Source organism: Mesoplodon mirus (genome assembly GCF_964341445.2).
Source record: "Mesoplodon mirus genome assembly, chromosome: 3".
Classification (NCBI taxonomy): Eukaryota; Metazoa; Chordata; class Mammalia; order Artiodactyla; family Ziphiidae; genus Mesoplodon; species Mesoplodon mirus.
Genome location: NC_138978.1, coordinates 6,096,022 through 6,116,948, shown reverse-complemented (window position 1 = coordinate 6,116,948; position 20,927 = coordinate 6,096,022). Strand labels below are relative to the sequence as shown.

General features: G+C 47.2%; 1 long non-coding RNA gene across 4 annotated transcripts; it reads right to left on the bottom strand.

The window, feature by feature from the left end:
- Positions 1–8,213: 8,213 nt before the first annotated feature.
- On the bottom strand, positions 8,214–20,500 carry LOC309800405. 4 transcript variants are annotated; one of them, XR_014293453.1, is made up of 5 exons: positions 20,366–20,500; positions 18,964–19,506; positions 15,325–15,550; positions 11,225–11,409; positions 8,214–10,470 (listed from the first exon to the last, which is right to left on the bottom strand). It is a non-coding gene; the product is annotated as an uncharacterized lncRNA (long non-coding RNA). The 4 variants fall into 4 exon arrangements; XR_014293454.1 differs by lacking the exon at positions 20,366–20,500 and having other exon boundaries at positions 18,964–19,869; XR_014293455.1 differs by lacking the exons at positions 15,325–15,550; positions 20,366–20,500 and having other exon boundaries at positions 18,964–19,864.
- Between the last annotated feature and the right edge of the window lie 427 nt (positions 20,501–20,927).

Below are 20,927 nucleotides of genomic sequence, written 5' to 3'. Positions count from 1 at the left end.
GTTCTTTTTCCCCTTGTTTCAGATGTAAGCTAGAACTAGAATAATAAAATTCAGATTGGAAGATCATCTCCAATTGCCCATCTGAAGATGATTCCCTCTAGATCATTTTGGCCATCTCTGCACAGCTTTGGATTTGGGCAATTTTCCCTTATGTTAAGCCAAAGACCATACTGCAAGTGTAGACAAAATGCGTCTACACCCTTACACGTGGTCACTCCTCAAATACTTAGAAGCATCCTACCCTTTTCTCCAGGACAATCACCACCACCACAGCTACACCCAGCCCTCATCCTCAGACTCTTATTGTTTCAACTACCCCTGCTGCCCTTGACCAAAGACCCTTCCACCTACTCTCTAAAATCATGGCGTCCCCAGGGCTGGGTCCTGGGCTCTCTCCTCTAATCGCCCTAAAAGTTCTCTTGTAATCCTCATCCCCGCAACCTTAACTACGGTCAGTAAGCTAATGTTTTCCAGACTTGTATCGATGGTCCTGACATCTGGTCCACCCACATCTCCAATCAGCCCTTTGACCTCTCCCCTCGATGTCCCACCACCTCCCAAACTCCACTGCTCCCACCTTCCCCTCTCTCAGTGAGCAGCACCCCTGCCCCAGCTGCTCAGACAGAAACCTGGGGGTCCTGCTGCTTCCTTCCTTCTCCCTCGCCCCCCACCCCCGATCCAACTCAGCACCAAGGCTTATCGATTCGATCTCCAAAAGATTTCTCAGATGCCTCTCATCATTCCAGTACAAGACACCAGGCTTTCTCACCTGAGCTATTTCAGGAACCTCCTTTCCTTCCTTGCCTAAAACTTTCTGATGACTTCCCGTGGGACACAGAATAAAATCCAAACGTGATCTGCCTTCCCTGCCTTTTCAACGCCCTCTGCTGTGTCTCTCCTCTGAGATCACAACTGTCTGCCACTCTGGTCTTATTGTGGCTCCCTGGGCAGACCAACTTCTCTCTGCCACAGGACCTTTGCATATGCTGTCTGAGCCTCTCCTCCGCCTGGAGTGTTCTTCCCCTCCTCTCAGCACGGTTTTCTCCTGCTTCTCCACTAGACACTGCCCGGAGTCCCCAGTTGCTGCCTCATAGCACCTAAAATAATCTGTCATCGCATATTTACTTACACACATTTCTGTTATATGTCTGTGTCCTCCCTTCCCCCCCATCCCAACCCATTCCAAACTCCATGAGGGAGGAATCTGGTTATCTTTCTCCCATGACATTCCCAGCACCTAGGAAAGCTTGTGGCACACATTAGGTGCTTGATAAATATTGGCTGAATTAACATGCTGATGATTCAAATGTGCATTTCCAGCCAGTGTCTCTCCCCTGGTGGCTGACGGGACCAGACATCTCTAATTATTCAAAACTGATCTCATGACCTCTCTCCCCAGTCTGTGTCTCCTTGTATAACCTGGATCTCAGTGAAACAACCTCACGACCCCAGGGACCACCATCGCCCCCACATCTCAGGAGCCAAACCAAGTCTTATCCATTTGGCTTCTTTAACAACTGGCATTTCTGTCCCCAACTCTCCACCTTAACTGCTCTGAAGGTTTTGTTTGACCCTCAGGCCTGTTGTCTTTGTAGCTTCTGACCCTAGGACACCCGCCTTCCAGCAACATGTTTGTGCCGTGTTGGCAAGTGGTTGGGGAGGCATCTCCATGTGAGGATCCTGGACCTCTCTCTGCCCCACTTGCCGCTCCTCAAGAGAGGGGTGGCTTCCCTGACTAGTGTGTTTGGAAGAAGGGACGAGGCCCCTCTCCATGCCAGCCGAGTTCTGCTCCTTGGTACTGGCGACTTTCTAACTCAGGGGAGAATTGGCAAGTCCACTAGGCCGGGAAACCCAGCAAGGCCTAGCCGTGTTCTAATGTCCCCTTTTTCAGTAATAAAATGACACTGTGGTCCCCATCTCCTGACTCCCCTATTTCTCAATCACACTGAAAAATGGGAACCATCCCAGTGCCTGCCTCCCAGAATAGGGAACATTATTAAGTTAAAAGGTGTGAAGCACTTGTAAGAGTGTCTCGCACAGGAAAAGTTCTGCAGAAATGTTAGCTCTCACCACCGCTCTTACGGTAAACTCAGATGAAGGGAAAGGAGATGATTATCAGCCCTGGGGAACTCCAACAGTCCCCGCCAAACCCCTGGCCCTAGGGACACACACACACACAGAGGCGGTGGAGGTGCTCATCCAAAGCAAAGTTTTACAGTCACATGGGAGGGAAAACTAAGTTTCACCAGCAAGCCACCATGTCACGCTGCAGGCCACACCAGGACCCCTCCAAACCAGCACGATGCTGCTGAGCCAGAGCCAGAGCCGGGAGCCAGAAGGCCCCGAGGGAGCTGCTCCCCCTGTCCTTGAAGCTGTGCAATTCACTTAATCTGCAGTGAAGGCAAAAGCTTTAGGCTGTGACTCAAAGCTTGGTCATCTTCTGATTGGTTTCTCTCTCCTCCACCCTCCTTTTCCTTCTCCTCCCAACCAAATCCCAGACCTGCCAGATCCACTTCCGAATGGTTCTTAAAGTCTCCTCCTCCCACTGCCCCGCCCCCTTGACTTCTCTGGACCATCTGTTATCAGTTCACAATTCCACTCCTTCCAAGCCCTCCCCTCCCCACTCTGCAGCCAGAGGTCCCTTTGATCTTGTCATCCCCCCATCTCGGAAACCTCTGACGGCTCCCACTACTCCCAAAAGAGTCCAGACGTGCTCCTCCCCAGCTCCTTTTCCAGTTCCTCGTCTGGCTTAGCCTCCCCGACACCCCATCAAGCGTCCTGGGTCTAGACATACAGCCTCCTTTCCTTTCTTCAATGGGCTCTGCGGTCTCCAGATTACCACTCTTGTGTTAACCTTTCAGAGGTAGTGGACCAGTCAGATTCTTAGCTACAGATGGCAAAACTGACTGGTTAATTTAACTGACAGAAAGACAACATATTGAAAGGATACAGGATGGAGCAGCAACCAGTAGGAAGGCTTAGAACCAGACTTTAAAACATCCAGGGGGCTTCCCTGGTGGTGTAGTGGCTGAGAGTCCGCCTGCCGATGCAGGGGACACGGGTTCGTGCCCCGGTCCGGGAAGATCCCACGTGCCGCAGAGTGGCTGGGCCCGTGAGCCATGGCCACTGAGCCTGCACGTCCGGAGCCTGTGCTCCGCAACGGGAGAGGCCACAACAGTGAGAGGCCCGCGTACCGCCAAACAAAACAAAACGAAACGAAACGAAGCAGCTGGAGAAGCAGACCCAGGACCTTTCTAAAATCATGTAACTTGCTGTGGATCTATACTTATCTCAAAGCAAAAAGTTTGAAAGAAAGACAAACCAGGCAGGGATAGGGCAGGGGCTCTGGCCGCAGGGAAGAGAGCCCATGCCACGCCCACCCATAGGTACTGTGTGCAAACAGTGCCGTGGCCTACAGAACCTCCGCTGGCCACATCTCTCGATAGTCCCTGCTTCCACGAGAGCGTGAGATCGGCCAAGCGCGGATCTCAGACACGTGCCCCAGCACCAGAGAGGGGGCCTCATCCCCTCAACTGCCTATACAGGGGCCTCCACCAATGCAGGGGTAGTCAAATAGGTGTTGGGAAGTCAAAGAAAGGGGCAAAGTCCTCTTCGGGGAGAGCCTGTGAGCCCCAGCCTGGATAGTTTGCATATGTCTTGACCACTGCAGCACCATAACACCTGCATTGTCATTCATTCATGCCTGCCTGCCTCCATGCATTCATTCACTCAACAAATAAGAACGGTGCCTACCTGCAGCCAGCTCTGCAGGGGATACCGCAGATGGCAAAGCAAGCAGGAACCCTGCCCTCCCAGAATTCCATCCTGGCTGTCCTCCTCATCTGGCAGTTTTCCTCTTTCTTGGGCTGAAGATATCCCCTTGACATAGATGCAGAAACAATATAGGAGGTGAGGAATTCCACTTCCCTGCGGCTCCCAGACATGTTGCACCTTTGTCAGCTGTATCCCCCAGGAGTCTTGCCCTCATCGTTTTTATTTATTTATTTATTTTATTGAAGTGTAGTTGATTTGCAATGTTAATTTCTGCTGTACAACAAAGTGATTCAGTTATACATCTACATACATTTTTAAATATTCTTTTCCCTTATGGTTTATCACAGGATATTGAATATAGTTCCCTGTGCTATACAGTAGGACCTGGTTGTTTTCCATTCTATATGTAATTGTTTGCATCTGCTAACCCCAAACTCTCACTCCATCCCTTTCCCACCCCTTCTCCCCTTGGCAACCACGAGTCTGTTCTCTATGTCTGTGTGTCTGTTTCTGTTTTGTAGATAGGTTCATTTGTGTCATATTTTAGATTCCACATTTAAGTGATATCATATGGTATTTGTCTTTCTCTTTCTGATTCACTTCACTTAGTATGATCATCTCTAGGTCCATCCATATTGCTGCAAATGGCTGCCCTCATTGTTTTTAAGTTTCCCTTTCTATTGTGCTTGGATTCCTGAGATTTTTCTTAGAGGTCCATATCAGTCTCTTGTATTTGTCCATCATTAGGTAACCTTCCATTCTTAGGTACCTGTCCCTTAAAAATCTCAGCTCTGCTGTGGAATGACGTCTACACTTATGCCGATTTCTCCCTCATTATTAAGAAAGTCATTTGTAATTACACAGCTGGAGTTTCCAGCTTTTCTGATCTCCCCTGTTGAGATGCACGTGTTAGAATCATAAGGTTCCTCAAAGCCTCTTGACATCTCTCACGCTAAAGAACAGCACACACACCTGACTACATTATCCTTCTCGAATATTAAGAACCCTAAGGTCACACAGTTGCTTACTTCCAGGTTTCTATCATTTCTGCTAGTCTAACATTTCCTCCATATGGTAGCCATTCCTGGGGGTGGTTGCTTTGAGACATGAAATTGTTAATAAGGCAAGTCAAGAGTTTGTCAGAAGGCCCCACAATCCATTTTTACTGCAATCCCCATAGCCCCCTTTCCCTTCTCACCAAGCTCATCCAGTACTACTCCTACCCTGTTCTTTCCAGCCTTTGAATATATCCAACTCTCTCCTGCCCCAGGACCTTTGCACCTGATATTTCATCTCCTTTTTGCTTAGCTAGCTTCTTCTCTTCCTATAGGTCTCAGGTTGAATTTCACATCCTCCAGGAGGCTTCCTCTGATTACCCTTCCCTCTGTAGGTCCCCCTTAGTTACTCTCCATCTTAGCTTTTGCTTCTTCAGAGTTGCAATTATTGTATTTACTAGTCTGTTTATTTGTTGGTTTTGGTTTTTGCTTGCTTCCTGCCATTGAGAGGTCAGGTCCAGGAGGGCAGGGACTCTAGTATCTGTCTTGTTCACCACTGTGTGAACAAGTGCCTGTCCAGTACCTGGCTAATGGCTGATACTCAACAAACTTTGGTTTGTGAAAGAATTTGATCTACGACTCACAGACTTCAAAAACAAACTTATGGTTACCAAAGGGGAAACATGGGGCAGGGGGAGGGATAAATTAGGAGTTTGGGATTAACATATACACACTACTATATATAAAATAGATCACCAACAAGGACCTACTGTATAGCACAGAGAACTCTGCTCAATATTCTGTAATAACCTATATGGGAAAAGAATCTGAAAAAGAATGGATATAAGTGTATGTATAACTGAATCACTTTGCTGTACACCTGAAACTAACACAACATTTTAAACCAACTATACTCCAATATAAAATAAAAATTAAATTAAAAAAAGGAAACTGATTTACACAAAGAGGCTTCCTTCAGATGTCACTCCTAGACACTACTCTCTGCCCACGGGGAGTTCTGTCTGAACCAGGATGGGATTTCTCCTGGGTCCAGGTGGCCCACAACATGCTATGACAACAGCTACCTTCTGGCCTTCTCTTACCTTCCCTCTCTCTTCACCCCGCATCCCTCAGACTTACGGCCAGGTCTCACCCTTTAGGATGGAGTGCACTCTTGCACAGCCTACTTCTGTGAGATCCTACTTCTGGGCCACGAGTATTATTTCTGCCTGTCCTAACTGTTCCCCAGGTGAATCACAGGGCATTTTCTGCCCTCCAGTTCCTTTTATATATTTTTTTAACATCTTTATTGGAGTATAATTGCTCTACAATAGTGTGTTAGTTTCTGCTTTAAAACAAAGTGAATCAGCCATACATATACATATATCCCCATATCTCCTCCCTCTTGCGTCTCCCTCCCACCCTCCGTATCCCGCCCCTCTAGGTGGTCACAAAGCACCGAGCTGATCTCCCTGTGCTATGCGGCTGCTTCCCACTAGCTATCTATTTTACATTTGGTAGTGTATATATGTCCATGCCACTCTCTCACTTCGTCCCAGCTTACCCTTCCCCCTCCCCGTGTCCTCAAGTCCATTCTCTATGTCTGCGTCTTTATTCCTGTCCTGCCCCTAGGTTCTTCAGAACCTTTTTTTTTTTAGATTCCATATATATGTGTTAGCATACGGTATTTGTTTTTCTCTTTCTGACTTACTTCACACTGTATGACAGACTCTAGGTCCATCCACCTCACTACAAATAACTCAATTTCGTCTCTTTTTATGGCCGAGTAATATTCCATTGTATATATGTGCCTCCAGTTCTTTCTACATCACCCCACTGTCCTCCACAGCAACCCAAGTCATTGATGCCTTGGAGTTTTTCTCCCTCCTCCGAAATATTCAGCTCCAAGCTTGCTCGGGATGCCAGTCCTCAGGCAAACATTCTTGACCCTGTCCCATGTGCTCACTTCTAGCTAAGAGCCTCTTTTTACTGGTGTCTTAAGATGAGCAAGATCCAGGAAGTCAAAACCCGAATAACTACTCATCTCCCTCATCTTCTCTTTCAACTGTTCTCATGTCAGCAGGTGGAAACTGGGGAGACCCTCCTCTGCTTCCTCCAGCGTTGGGCCCAGGACCCCCCAGTCTCCTGAAGGTGCCACCCGGACCAGTGGCCCCTGGGTGGACACTGCAGCAGGTGGGCATGTGGACGGGTGGTCGCTCCGGGGAGACAGAACATCTCCAGGTCCAGTCGGCCTGGCCGCTCCCACTGGCTGGGAGTACCCCACCCCCGTGACTCATCTCTCTCCCAAAGACCTTCCTGGGCCCTGCTTCTCCAGAAGATGTGGTTTCTCCCGTCTCAGGGAGCAGCTAGGCTTTCTTCTCTCTTCGACGTCACAGTCCTCCGCTCTCTTTGATCTTGTCCTGGGTTTGAGAGGATCAGAATCTTTGACTGCCTGATTCTTCTGTTCCTACTGGTTCTGTTTAGAAATGGAAGACTGAGGTCAGGACCATCTCTGCCTGGTTCATCCCTGTAAGCCCAGCACCTAGCACAGTCCCTGCTCTTTACAGGCACTCCAGATCTCTGTGGAATGAATGATTCAGTTATTCCTGGGAACTCTTCTCTCTCTCTAAGAAGCTAAACCTGGTCCTGAACTGGTTTGTCTTCTCTTTGGACCCAGTAACCAGCTTGGATTTGCTGCTCTGCTCAAGACAGGAAGACGCACACTGCTCACTGTCTGTCCCTGGAACTGTCATCATGATGTTTTGGATAGGAATGGAATCCCAAGAAAGATTCAGATCCTCTGTGACTGTGAGATGATGCTTGTGAAGCGCTTGCTTTGGCGCTGGGCACTGTGTACAGGGGCAGGTATGATGACTGTATGACGATGATGGGGAGAAGGAGGATGACAGAGGTGATGGTGATGACGAAGGTGGCAGTGAGCACTCTCCCTGGCTTACTGCTAAGCTGAACTGCATTTATTTCTCAGGCTCTGGGTCATCACCAGCACGCCCACACTCATTCCAAGGAAGCCATTAGCCACTTCCTTCTCATGACCAATTAGCACAGCCAGTGAGAGCAGCCAGGTGGTGAACTGCCTGGCAAATGGAAGAAGAGCGTATTCACATTTGTGTTGTTTTACATTTCAAATCTCTGCAGTCAGGATGTCTTATCTGCTTTGTCTCCAGACTCAGGAAATGGATATTCTTGGGGTGTCTGGGGAGGACACAAATAAATCTGGAAAGAATTTTCAAGTGGTTCCATGTTATGGTGATAAATTGGATGTTTCTTCCTCAAAACTAATTATCCATATCATAAAATCATACAGATCAGATTGAATTATAGGACCACCTCTTTTAATTAGCCTAATTAGAGAATACTGTTGGGGAAGAAAAAACTCTTTCATCTTTCCTCTTCCCTCTTAGGTTCTGTAGCTGGGATCTGCAAATTAGACGGACAAAAGCCAGATTAAACCAGGAGAAAAGGCATACAAATTTTATTTGATGTTAGTATTTTTAATTTTTACGTGCATGGGTTAATATTTTAATTTTAACACACATGGAGGACTTCATAGAAAAGAAATGAAGTGGTTAAACTCAGGGGGCTTATATACCATTTTAACAAAGGGCAAAAAATTTTTGAGAAGTGAAAAGACAGAGGACAAGGGTTTTGGTTTCTAGGAGTGGTAAATCATGGGAAGGTAAATATATCAGAGAAACGAATGTAAGATAAAGCAGGGTTTTATTTATGCAGACTCATTCTGGTGATATCTCCATCTCCAGTGATAAAGGCTGCTCTTCCCTTCCTGGTATGAGAGAGGGGAGAACATCTTCACCAGAGAAATTTATGACCTACTTTTAGGCAGATAGGTGGATGGCAGACTGCCTTTCCTGTGTCTGCTTTTTCTCAATTGCCTTCAGCTCAAAATAATCCTTATGCCAAAGTGGTGTGCTTTTGGATGGCATATTTTCATCCCCTTCAATATTTAAAAAGAAATTTAGTTATATTACCCTCAAAACTATAGAAACCCAAAGTGAGAGAAAATAGAATCTTGCCCCCTGAAGACACTGGCATATTTATTTAGGGAACAGAGAAGGATCATTTAAATCAACATTAAATTAATAATATACAAATGAGGGCTTCTAAAATCAAGACAAACATGTTTTTCTGTTACATAAATTAGATGTTTTCCCTCTGATCTTTCTTGCTCAGCAAAACTTCCTTTACAACAGGTATGTAAATTATTACATACTTCCAACTAGTGAGGTTGAAATAAATTATGGTTGATGTGACTGCCATTATTAAAAATCATTTAGGAGGAAAAAATATCTTATTTCTAGGTTTCCTGAGAAGCTCGGTTTTAGAACCCCCGTGAATAGAGGGGACATTCCAGGTGCCTTCACCCCATGACACCTCTGCACAGCCAGTCACAGTCTTGTCTGTTCTGGACAGAAAGCATCAACTCCAGATCTGGCCACCTTCTGAAGTCCCGTTGTTAATGAATTTTAATGGATGCTGAGACTGGCATTTGTTCATGTCTAGGAACATGATGAGCAATGCTTACTTAGAATGTTTCCTTCAAAAAGCCCAATGTTTTTGAAATCACATTAAACATACTCTTCCCATCTCCTGAAGCATAAAAATAGGAAAATGAAATTAATTTCATCACAGGCATATCTCAGAGGTATTGTGGGTTTCATTCTAGACCACTGCAATAAAGTGAAATCCCAATAAAGCAAGTCACACAAAGTTTTTGGCTTCCCAGTGCACATAAAGTTATGTCTACTGTCATCTATTAAGTGTGCAATAGCATGAGGTCTAAAAAAACAATGTATATACCTTGATTACTTTCTTGTTAAAAAAATGCTAACCATCATCTGAGACTTCAGGGAGTTATAATCTTTTTGCATAAGTAACATCAAAGATCACTGATCACAGACCATCATAATAAATATAATAATAATGAAAAAGTTTGAAATACTGAGAGAACTACCAAAATGTGACACAGAGACATGAAGTGAGCAAATGCTGTTAGAAAAATGGTGCTGACAGACTTGCTTGACACAGGGCTGCCACAACCTTCAGTTTGTAAAAACTGCAGTACCTGCTAATCACAATAACGTGCAAGGCAATAAAATGTATGCCTGTCCATACATAAGCAAATTAGGCCGAAATCACAGAAAACTCGATAGCTAAAGTAGAGAGTTATACCTACTGCAACATTCAAAATACTTTTTGTCTTTTGCTCTTAGGAGCTTCATAATTTTCATAACTTTTCAATAAACAACTCTTTAAACTAATGAAGCATAAAGGAATAAAGTCAAGAGAAGAAAGCACTGTTTTCAATAACCCAAAGTTCAAATCAGATTTTAGAACGGGTGTTTGTCTACCTGCTTTAGGATGGGTCAGCACCTTAGGTCAGGACCAAGTGCCCGGACAGGGTGGACGCTTTTGGTCAGCATCCAGCTGACTGAAGTAGGCATTCCCCTCCTACAGGGTAGAAATTAAAAGATGAAACGCCTAATACTAACAACATGCCAGTGGCCGCTATGAAGCTTCAGAACCATGAGGGTTTAAACGCATCCAGGCTGAGGGTGGTCTTAGCGGGAGCTCTCCCACCAGGAGGCCAGTTTAGGCAGAAAGTCTTCTTCTTCAACCCTCTCTTTTAATGGTTCTCCTGCCCTCTGCACATCCATCCATCTACCTGCAAACAAAACACAGGCAGGCAGCCCCCAGGCTGCTGGTACGGAAGCAGGGGCCCCCAGCAGTCACTAGGAGCTGCAGAATCTCTGCCTCAGACCAGGGGTCTGTTATCCCTGGGGTCCCACCCACAGACCCATTTTCTGGGAAGAGTAAAACCAAAATCAAACAAAAGAGCACTATACTCTGTTCCTTTCTTTTACATTGAACTGCTAGACTAATGGTGTTTTACAGTCTGGAGCTGAATGAGGATGACCTCAGCCAACTCCGGGCTGTATTAAAATAAATGTAAAATAAATTCAACAGGCCCTGACTCATGAGAGATAATGGAAAGTCTAACTGCTCCAGGCAAATGTAAAAGAACCAGGATGGGGTCTATTCAGCGCTGAATTATGAGCCCCAAAGATTACCCTGAAAGGCGGGCTCCATCAGGCTCGAGCAAGCCAGTTAATAGGGAATCCGAACGTTCAAGGCCAAATCCGGAGTTTTTGTCAAAATTGTCTTCCAGGACTGTAAATCCACACCCTCTCTGGACAACCTCTGGGAAATTTCACTGTGTTAATACATGCGAGGTGGCCCGCGTGTGGCGGCTTTGAAACCCATTCTTTATGTCACACCTCGACTTGTTTCCATTCCTAAAGTGGCTCTTTCCTTGTCTGAGAGCAGGCCCAGCAAATATGAGGGTAGAGAGGGAACAGCTCCTCAAGGACCCCACGCCACCCTGTTAGGGGTAACTCCCTACCACTTAGGAAACTTACCTGTTTCTGTGAAGGGCTCCACGTCACCGCATGGAGCCCCCAAGAGACTAAGAGGATGCGTTAAGTCTGAGCTTCAGGGTCAAGCAAAACCTAAATCATCACTTTCCTCAAAAGTCTGATGCCACTGATCCGATCTCAGAAGGGAACAACCAGTGAGGGCGGACGAGGGCGGTCTGATTTTGCACCTGGAGTGGGGGGTTAAGATGAAAGTGCACTGCGGGAGGGGCTGGATGGCCAAGGTCGCTTTTTGCCTGCACGGGGTCTCCGGCAGCGCCCCTAGCCCAGCACTGAACTTGGGTCTGTCCCTCTTCTCGGCCCCGCGGGGGCTCCCCCAGGTCACAGAACAAACCCAGTTACTGGATCCGTGGTCGCAAAGCCAGGACTCCCTCCCGATCTGCCGCCGCTCAGACTACTTCTAGAGGCTCAAGTTCAGGACTTGAGTAAAAATAAACACGGGCTATAAATAAGCCGCGGAATTTCTTCAAGGCCCAAGCGCGACAAGGAGAAGGTGCCACAGCACAAGTGCTCACTTGAAAATTTCTCAACGCGTAAAAATAACTTTGATAAAGGCGCGAAGACGCCTGGCTCAGGGGAAAGGTATGAAGCAGCGCCGAGAGCCCATTTCCTGCGCCGAGACCCCCGGGGCCCCTTTGGCGGGGGAGCGGGGCAGGGGGCGGAGGGAGCGGGGGCGGGGGCGGGGCGCACGGGCGGAGGGGGCGGGGCGCGCGGGCGGAGGGGGCGGGGCGGGCGGCGCACGCCCACGGGGCGGGCCCGCGTGACTCACCGCCGGCTTCCCGCGCCTTAAAAGGGCAATCGCTTCCGGTGGCCGACTTGAGGGGGGCCCACCTCACTCCCACGGGGCTAAATGGCCCCAATTTCCAAAGGGCCCCCACTTCCACTCCAAGGCTGACCCTGGCTCGATCCCACATTTTTCAACCCGGTTCAGCCCCTCCCCCTCATTCCTGTGTCTCCCTCCCCCTCCTTCCCCTCTCCCTCCTCTGAGACTGTAGTTTCAGCCCTAAAATATCCTCGAGCACCTTTTCCTCCTCCCAGATCCCCATCGTTTAAAAATGCCGCCCTTCAAATGATCAGCGCCCTCCTTTTCCTTTTCTTCAGCCTCAAACTTCTCCAAAGCTTAGTCTGCGCGGGCTAACCCACCACGGTCCGGCTAGCGTCTTGCACTCTCCGCAAAGTATTCTTTTTAAAACAAGGGGATTTTATTTCAAACAAAGTTGCAAGAACATCACAAAAAAACTCCCCCAAACCTTCGCCCAGCTTTTGCACTTGGGAACATTTTGCCACTTTCGCTTTATCATTCCCTCTCTTTCTATGTGTGTGTATTTTTTTCCTAAATCACTTGCAGGTAAATTGCAGACAGCATGTCTCCCTATCTCCAAATACTGCCCAGTGAACTCTGAGCTGCCCAATCCAATGGCCTGGCGGGGCTCATTCGCTTGACCCTTCTGCCCTTGTTCTCTCTGTCTGTTTCTGTCTCTCCCTCCTCTGATTCTCCCCTTTCCTGGGCTCCTGTCCTCCCTGCCCTCATGGGTGGGTCTCTCCAGGGTCTTGCCTCCTGTCTCATTTGACAGCCTCTCCCTGGAGGAGGCCATGGACTCTCACAGCATCAGCTGTCACCCATCCTCAGCGAGCACTGAATCTTAGCCCAGGCCCCCTTCTAAACTTCTACCTGAATGTCCACTGCTTTCCAGAAACCACTACCTGATCCCTCGAAGTCCTTCTATTTGTTGTAAAGCTGGACGTGCCGAAGAACTGGGTCATGGTCCCCGCACACCCCCCCACCCCGTGCCCCTCTCTGCAGGACTCTCCAAGGGGAAACCTCCCTCTGAATTCTGACCCCTCCAGCCTCTTGCCCAGTTCTTGGTCACACGCCCTGGCCTCCTCATTCTGACTTTCTCTCATCCACCTCCTCTGTTCCTGTGACCTGCACCTGGGTCAGACCTCCATCTTCACTTGCCTGCTGGCTGGGCTTCCCACCTGGGGCCCCTCGCCCACCCTTCATCTCTATGCCACTATGGGAGCTGCCTTGATGCAATCCAAGGTCTCTCTTGATTGAAATCACTGCCCCCAAGGTTTTCCCATGGGGTTCCAAAAAGCAGACTCTTGGGTCCCTGAAAAGGTATTCAAATGTTGGGGTGGGGGCGAGCATTTTCTGGGAAAAGGCTTATACGTTTCATCACATTTTTTTTTTTTTTTTTTGCCGTACGCGGGCCTCTCACTGTTGTGGCCTCTCCCGCTGCGGAGCACAGGCTCCGGACGCTCAGGCTCAGCGGCCATGGCTCACGGACCCAGCCGCTCCACGGCATGTGGGATTTTCCCGGACAGGGGCACGAACCCATGTCCCCTGCATCGGCAGGCGGACTCTCAACCACTGCGCCACCAGGGCCCCTACATTATCTTTTAATCTTTTTTTTTTTATTGGAGTACAGTTGCTTTACAATGTTGTGTTAGTTTCTACTGCACAGCAAAGTGAATCAGCCATATGTATACATATCTCCCCTCTTTTTTGGATTTCCTTTCCATTTAGGTCACCACAGAGCACTGAGTTCCCTGTGCTGTACAGCAGGTTCTCATTAGTTATCTATTTTATACATAATAGTGTGTATACGTCAATCCCAATCTCCCAGTTCATCCCACCCCACCCCACTCCCATTATCTTTTCATCTTCACAGTACTTTACCCGCACTGAGACAGCTAGGAAAGACCTCCTGAGACCTGCTCTACTGAAGTCTTCTCACTTGGGGCACCAGCTTAGGTTATTTTTTTTACATGTTTGCCTCCCCAACTGAGTATGTGCTTAATAAATGTTATGCTAAGTGGTGAATCAGAGTGAGATTAGTAAATAAACTCGTGGAAATTATGTAATGCGTCATCTCATTGGCTATTTTTGTTTATCCCCCTTTGTCCCCTGAATGAGAATTAGCTCTTGGTCCCTGCAGGAGGTCAGGCAGAGGCTGGATGCCTACCTCAGGGGTGCTCTCCAGGACCCTTCCCCGTCGTAGCATGCTGTGTTCCCCCTCCACCTTAACTATGACTTTTTCGTTAGTGACAATTCAGAGGGTGTTCATTCTCCCACTCTATGCTGAGTGCCTCCTGGTCCCAGATCCTCTCCGGATACTGGGGAGGCTAGGAGGAAAAGACACATCAACAAGAAAATAAACAACAGTAACTCAGACAGAGTTAAGAGCTGGGAAGAAAATAAAATAGGACAAGAGGAGAATTGTGTGCCTGAGGGCAGGGAAGACCTCTCCGAGGAGATGACAATTAAATGGAGGCCTGGAAGAGAGAGGGGCAGCCATGGGGGGCTTTCCCAGCAGAGAGAACAAGCTCTGGGTTGGGTATCTGAGGTTCCCCAAAGCAGCCAGAGTGGCCAGAGCAGAGCGGGTGAGGAGAGAGAGACAGGAGAACCAGGTCAGCACCAGGTGGCACAGAGATGCACAGACCGGGGGTTGGGACCTGTTCTAATGGGACTACAAGGCACGTCCAGCTATGAGCAGGCCAGTGATGTAATTCTATCTAGATTGTTGGACAGTTATCCCAGCTGCTGTGTGGAACGTGGATTTTGTAGAGCCGGAGTGGAGACAGGTCACACGGGGGGGAAGATGTTTGAGTGGTCCCCCAAGCACGTGATGGAGGCTTTGGCCAGGGTGACAGCATTGGAGGCAGGAAGTGATGGATCTGCTTTGTAGGTAGCCCATGGGTCTTGCTGAAAATGCTTCTCCCTAGGGAGCTTCCCTGTCCTCACCTCCTATGGTGTTGATACTTATTCATTACCTCCTCTGGAATAAAGGGCCCACAGCACAGGGTCTTTATGGCGATCAGTGTGATGTCGCCCCTCCCGGGAGCTCTGAGGCTGCATCTTGTCTTTGACTTGGTGGATCACACTCGTGGCTGGGCTAGTCAACTTGGCCTTTTCCCCCTTTGGGAGATGATCATGGACGTTAGCCCTGTCTCCCTCAGGCTCAAGCCCATTAGAAAGACAGACAATGAACAAATAAGGGTACAAATACACTAAAAATGCCACCTAGGAGGAGAGGTGTAACACAGTGCCAGGAGGACATACAAGAGGTGCTTTGACTCACCAAGAGCTGTCAAGGGAGGCTTTGAGGAAGCACCACAGGAGCTGACACCAGAAGGAAGGGGTGTGCTGAGGGTGGAGAACATGTGGGCAGAGTCCATAGCTTGTGCAAAGGCTCTGGGGCAGGAACCTTTATCGAGCAGAGAGCAAGGAAGGTAGGATGGGTCCAAGCGTGGGTAGGTTTGTTTGCCACAGGAGAGAGAGGCATTCCTCTGTGATGTCTGGGTTGTCTGTGAGGATGAGAAAGCAGGTCAGTGGCTTGGAGAGCAGACACGGTTTGATAAAGGTATTTATTTTTTAATTGAACTATAGTTGATTTACAATATTGTGTTAGTTTCAGGTGTACAGCAAAGTGATTCAGATATACCTATATCTATACATAGATAGATGTAGATTCTTTTTCAGATTCTTTTCCATTACAGGTTATTGCAAGACAGTGAATATAGTTCCCTGTGCTATACAGTGGGTCCTTGTTGTTTATCAATTGTATAGATAGTGGTGTGTACCTGTTAATCCTATACTCCTAATGTATACCCCTTCCTTTCCCCCTTGGTAACCGTGTCTGTGAGTCTGTTTCTGTGATAAAGACATTTTTAAAACAGCATTTCACAGGCTATTCCTGATTTGAAGAAAAGCTATGTCACCAAAAATATATATTTGACCTAGAGATGGTAAGTTTTATTAGATAGTTTATATTGATGATCCAAGTTCTGAAGTCTGTCCACTAGCCCCAAAGCAATCATTTAAACCAGTCCAGCATGTATAAGCACCCATGGCCCTGACATCTTTGCTTAGGATTCCTGGATAGTTCCATAGAGGGAGAGGAAGAATGGCCCAGTCACTCATTCAATTGTCATTTTATCCTGGTGACAATCCCAAGCAGTTTAAAGTTTGCCAGAAAAGGCTACAGTCAAATCAAAGGAGATCTTCCATGTCTCCTGATCCAGGGACCACACTTACTACATTTTCCTTTATCAAAAAGAGAAAACAGCCCACTAAGCTAGTGAGAAGCAGTTACCCACTAGAATACAGATGACCCCCCCCAATTTTTTTTTAGACTATTAACTTGGTGCACCTTGAAGAAAGTAAGCCCAGCCTCCCCTCCACCTCTGCCCTACTTTTTAAAAAGAGTTCACTGGGGAGAAATTGCCACATTGCAAAACTTGTGAAATGCCTGCCAGTTAGAGAAAACTTTCTATAACCTGAAGCAATATGGGTGTAAAAGCAAAATCAAAATCAACAAAAAAACTGGAGGGGAGGAAGGTGCTTACATACATCTTGCTTTAAAATGCAAATAATTTTTTCTTGATTAAAAGATAACACCTGACTTAACAGAGAAAAAAAAATATATGCAGAGTCAGGGCACAAAAATTAAGATTTTTTTCTACAAACCCTAAAATCATTTTTGTTGGAGAAAAACGTGGGGGGTGGGGAGCATTAGTGCTTAATTTCAGAAGGGTAGATGTGTTGATACATAATGACAACCCAAACCCTTCAACCCTGGGGATTTATCCCAAGGAAATAATTTGAATGAAAAAACCCGAGTTGTATGCACACAGATGGCTATTGCTTCATTATCTGCAATATTTTAAAGAAGTTAGATTTATTCTGGCAAGAATGGGAGTAGGGCATCAGGTATGAGTCAGATGGTCTGATGGCATTTAGAATTGATGAAGGTGAGGAGGATGGATTAAGGGGTAGGTGAATCAGTGTAGACAAGAGACGAGGAAGGTTTGACTAAGGCTGCACCCTCAAGGTTAGAGAGGAGAGCTTAGTCAAAGAGATATTTAGAGGATCATATAAATGTGCAGGGAGAGAGAGGGAGGAATCTAGAAGGACCGTTTGGGTGGATGGTGGTGAGCCCAAGAAGGAGAGTGCAAGTGAGTGAGTCTGGGGTCTGTCTCTCTGCCTGTCTGACTGTCTGGGGGCTGGATGGAAGGAGTAGGCAGTTCTGATGCTAAGTTTGAATCACCTATGGAATAAGGAGGCAATGGAAAATGTAGGTCTGGGCTGAGAGAGGAAGGTGGCTGGAGATAAATACCAATAAATATACGTTTTCCGTAAGATGGGGGAGGTCATGCGTGGCTCCCTCCTTTCCTCCTCTTGGGCTTCATCCCCTTGGACCTTTCAGAGGCAGCTGCTACTGCCGACCACCTTCTGGAAGGTGTCTCTTCCTTCAGTCCCTGAAGCCACGCATCCTTCATCTCTTCTTCTACTTCTGTTTCTTTCCTTCCCATTTTAAAAATTATTTAAATGTAAATATTGCTCCCCAAGGAATCAATTTTTCTACTGTAGGGAAGAAAAACTAGAAAATACAGATGATTAAAAAGAAAAATTAACTCAATATTCTGTAATAGCCCATATGGGAAAAGAATGTGAAAAAGAATAGCTATGTGTGGATGTATAACTGGATCACTTTGCTGGACGCCTGAAACTAGCACAACATTGTGAATCAACTCCACTCCAATCTAAAAGAACAATTAAAAGAAAAAGAAAAATTAAAGTCACAAAGCATTTTAATGTATATCCTTACAACCCTTACTCACTTTTCATGGGCTACCTGCTAACCTGGCTGGGTTTCCTCCCCATCACACACACTCAGTGCAGCCTCTTCTGATGAACGTTTATCAAAGGTGGAACTAAATAATTATTTGCAGCGCTACTTTTCTAAAAAGCTGAATTGTTTAATGAATGTATTCATATAATGTTATTTTTTACCAAAATAAAACCAATTGGTAGATAATGTTTTTTAGTGTATTTTCTTCGTGTGTTAATATATCATGGATAACCTTTACACACCCATCTCAATCTATGTTATCCTTTCTGATGCTACCTAGTGTTGAATTCAGCTGTATGGCTGAGCCAAAATTTCTCAACCCTTTATTAGGATATTTAAGGTAGGGACTTCCCTGGTGGCACAGTGGTTAAGAATCCTCCTGCCAAAGCAGGGGATAGGGGTTCGAGCCCTGGTCCGGGAATATCCCATATGCCACAGAGCTACTGAACCCATGTGCCACAACTACTGAAGCCCGCGTGCCTAGAGCCTATGCTCCGCAACAAAAGAAGCCACCGCAATGAGAAGCCCCCGCACTGCAACGAAGAGTAGCCCCAGCTTGCGGCAACTAGAGGAAGCCTGCACACAGCAACAAAGACCTAACGCAGCCAGAAGTAAATAATGAAAATAAAATAAATTTTAAAAAGGGGATATTTAAGGTATTTCCAAGTTGTTTCCAATCTACAGCTTTATACATACATCATCTCTACTTGCTTGTTTGGTTATCTTCTAAGAATAGAATTGTTAGGTCAATGAATATGCCAAATTTTCAGCTTTTGATGGAGGTTGGAAAATTGTCTTCCAAAAAGTCTATCCAATTACACATCCACCGTTTTGCTTTTATAAAACTCTTTTTTTCCTATTACAAAAATAGTGCATATTAACTATAGACAGAATGCAGATAAGAAAATACAGAAAATGTGGGGAGCCTATGATTCCAGTTGATAACCCCTGTTAGGTGACTTTGTCCCATATTTGTCTAGGTGGATGCCCTTGGGAGTCAGACTTTGGCTTGAGAGCCAGGTTTACCATTACTGACAGGGTGGCCGCAGGTGATTACTTAGTATCTCCAAGCTTCTGTTTTCTCACCTGTAACTGAAGGTGACAATAACAGGATGGCACAGGTTGTCAGGATGCATGGCAACGTGTAGCTCAGTGCCTGGCACCTTACAAGCTCTCAAGCCGTGCTTCTTTAATTCTGCTTGCACTTTGCTTTCCTACCCCGGTGATAAAAACAAACATCGTCCCTTGTATCAAGTGGACACCTCTGGTCTCATCTTTTACCTGAGTCCCGGGTCTATAGCCCTGATCCCAGACTGTTAATAGCACCCATGATATTTTGCTGGTATCAAGTTTCCTTTTGGTCCCAGTCAGACTAGTTACAAGTTCCTCCTCCCCATCTGCCTGCCCCATCTTACCCACTGTCATCTGTCCTCAGAGGCACCCAGGCAGGAGTCACCGGAACACCTCCCTCCCCCTCCCACAGTTAACTGGTTCCAAGCAATTGTGTCATTCCACAACACGGGGCATGGCTGGAGTCAGACCGACCTCAGTGGAAATGCTGGCCCTGCTGTTTACACGCTGCATGCCCAGGAGTAGTTGCCTCTCTTCTCTGAGCCTCTGTTTCTTCATCTGTAAGATGGGGGAATAGCAGACCTACCACTTAGGGCCATAGTTCTGATGGTAAAGGGAGACACTAAGTGTTGAGCGTCTCCAAGGGGCGAGCTTCGATGGGCCCCTGTTAACGGTTATTGTTGTGTCTCACGCTCTCTGGCCTTTGCTTATCCGTCAAGCGCAGTCCAGCCCACCTATGGCACAAACACGGCCTCCCACCTTCAGCCTTTCCCAGGCCAAATTTCACTGTGCTGCCCACATGGTCTTCCCATGGCGTGCCTGGAGCTTGTCATCTACTCAAGACACTCAATGGCTCACGACCACCTACAAACTAAAACCCGAATTGTCCTTGCACAGTTCTCATGGCCCGTGTCTGTTTCCAGCCAGGTCGCTCCTGCACCTACCCACCCACCCACCCTGGTTTCTGCCTCTCCATCTCTGCGTTGACCTCCTGTCTGTCTCCCCTGCACTTTCCCACCCTTGTTTGTGATGGTCCCACCACCTGGATGGACACCAGTAACCCAGCAGTCTCCCAGCCTGGCTCAAACATCCCTCCTGCAGCTGGTCCTCTCAGCCCTCCCCCAGGACATTCAAGGCCTCCTCCCCTGAGCCCCACCCTTGGTGCACCTCCCACTGTCCTCCACTGCGTGACCTGGAGTGCCCATTCAGGAAGCAGATACCCTTCTTGTCATCTCTGCGTCCACCACCTCTGCCCCAGCTCCCCTCCACAAACCCCCAATGTTTGTTTGTTAACCGCACTGTTAATAAATAACATTCTCCTGAGATTTCACAGGCCAAAGGTTCACAGAGATCATGTACCTTTCGCATGACTTATTCTGAGATGACAAGAGCATAGAGTTTTTAAAAACTGCGATACCCGTCACCCGAACTGATGTGTCATGGATGCCGTGTACGTGTGCCTTGACTGTCACGGTACTGTGTTTTCATGATGATGAGATGAGCACAGAATGTACAACACGTATGTCTTTCTTATCCCTGGAGAGGCAAGAGAACAGTTGCTCATGACACTTGCCCACTCTCCCTCTAGGGCAGGATAACCGGGCTGTACTATAAAGAGAAGGGTGGGGCTCGGATGTGGACTCCTGCCCTCTTTCCTAAAGGCATGTAAGTTTCAAGTAAGTTTCAAATGGATCTGTTCGGTCCTGTTGGGAAAGATGATGCAACAATGAGAAAGGAAGTGGGGAGTTGCCTTCCTACTACAAGCTAAGGAATGTCATGTCGCTGAGCGCCCTTCACGTTCCCAGAAATATGTTGTGGTTGAGAAGGTGGATGTGACTCAGAGTTCCCTTGGCCACTGAGCCTGAGCAGAGCTAAAGAGGACAGGTTGGCAGAGAGCGCAGCCCCTGTTTGGTGCCAAGTCAGCATGTCCCCCACGTCTGGGGGCTGCCCTGGCACTGGGCGTGCGGAGAACAACCACA